General features: G+C 38.7%; 1 non-coding gene across 1 annotated transcript; it reads right to left on the bottom strand.

Annotated features, from left to right (window-relative positions):
• Window positions 1-1,092: 1,092 nt before the first annotated feature.
• Window positions 1,093-1,197, bottom strand: LOC148577687 (small nucleolar RNA R71). Its single transcript, XR_015904138.1, has one exon. It is a non-coding gene; the product is annotated as a small nucleolar RNA R71 (small nucleolar RNA).
• Between the last annotated feature and the right edge of the window lie 822 nt (window positions 1,198-2,019).

Here is a 2,019-nt window from a genome sequence, read left to right on the forward strand (position 1 = left end):
AAGTAGTACTTTCTGTTTGCCTAACTAAGTAAATTAATCAACCATTGTTGCTTAGTCCTTCAATCCTCTTAGGATCGACCCTCACTCACCTGAGGTATTACTTGGTACGAGCCGGTGCACTTGCCGGTTAGTTTGTGGGTTAAAAATACCGTACCAAGTTTTTGGCGCCATTGCCGGGGGATTGATAGTGATTAACAACTATCAGTTGTTTGATTGCTTAGATTAGGCATTTTAGTTTTAATTTTATTTAAATTTTGCTTATTCATTTCGAAAAAAAAAGTTTAAATAAAGTTTGGTGTCACCTAGTTAATAATATTTTTCCTTAATTTCTGAAATTAAGTTTGGTGTCACCTAGTTAATTTTATTTTAATTGTCTTGTTTATTTTTCCTGTTAATTTTTGAAAAATTCTGTTTAATTTTAGTTACCATTTTTGAAATTTATTTATTTATTTTATTTAGCATTTTTTTATTATTTTACACAGGATATCTCACTGGGACTTCTCTACACTCTGACGTAGAGATTCCCACCTTTTCTTATTTTCTATGTGTTTATGCGCAAGAACAGAGACAAGGAACCTCTGTTATACTTTGATCCAGAACCTGAAAGGACTTGTAGGCGACGTTTACAACAAGCAAGACTTTGCAAGCTTGCAGAATCCACTATGGATCACAATAATGCTATTAATGCCAATGTGGCAACTCTGAATGGGGATGATCAACAAAAGAGAGTGCTTGACTCTTACTCTGCTCCTACTGCAGATCTTTATGGAAAAAGTATTGTAGTGCCTCCTATAACCACAAACAACTTTGAGTTGAAGCCACAATTGGTCACCCTGGTGCAACAAAACTGCCAGTATCATGGTCTTCCCCACGAAGACCCAAATTAATTTATTTCTAATTTTCTGCAGATTTGTGATACTGTAAAGACAAATGGAGTGAACCCAAAGGTGTACAAACTCATGCTCTTCCCATTTGCTCTGAGGGATGGAGCAAAGCTATGGCTAGATTCCCAACCCAAGGAGAGTTTGAATACTTGGGACAAGGTTGTTACTGAGTTTCTTACTAAATTTTTCCCACCAAAGAAGCTGACTAAGCTTAGGGTGGAGGTTCAGACCTTCAGCAGAAGGATGGTGAAACCCTTTATGAAGTTTGGGAGAGGTACAAGCTACTGATTAGGCAATGCCCTCCGGACATGTTCTCTAAATGGACCCAACTAGATATCTTTTATGAAGGCTTGGGTGAAATGTCTAAGATGTGCTTAGATAATTCTGCGGGTGGTTCATTGCACAAGAAGAAGACACCGGAGGAGACTATTGAGCTGATTGAATTGGTTGCTAGTTACCAATATTTATACTCATCTAACAGGAATCCTGTGAACTCTGAGGGTCCTCAGAAGAAGGGTGTTATGGAAGTGGAAGCTCTTAATGCTCTTCTTGCTCAGAATAAGCTTATGTCTCAGCAAATAAGTCTACTTACTCAACAGATGGGTGGCATGCAAGTCTCAGCTATCAACACCCAAAATCCAACTCAAGAAGTCTCTTATGACATGACAGGTAATTTTGTGCAAAATGATAATTATGACTATGCCCAATGCTCTTCTGAACAGGTCAGTTACATGAGGAGTGGTCCTAGAAATCCCAACAATGACCCATATTCCAAGACATACAATCAGGGGTGGAGGAATCACCCAAATTTTGGGTGGAGGGACCAACCTCAGAGACCTCATAATTTCAACAATAATTCTCAGGGTGGCTTCTAACAGAACAATCACAATAATTGCCAATTTCAGTCTCAACAGCAACAACCACCTCAGCAGGAAAACTCTAAATCCCAAGAAGATTCTAATTGGGAGATGATGAGGAGTTTTATGCAGGAAACCAGAGCCTCCATTAGAAACTTAGAGGGGCAAATGGGCCAACTGAGCAAGCAAATACCTGAGAAGTCTGCAAGTACATTTTCAGGTGATACAGTGGTAAACCCAAGAGAAGATTGCAAGGTTATTCAATTGAGAATTGGTAA

The sequence above is a fragment of the Arachis ipaensis genome, chromosome B1 (assembly GCF_059453495.1).
Source record: "Arachis ipaensis isolate K30076 ecotype BB chromosome B1, ASM5945349v1, whole genome shotgun sequence".
NCBI lineage: Eukaryota > Viridiplantae > Streptophyta > Magnoliopsida > Fabales > Fabaceae > Arachis > Arachis ipaensis.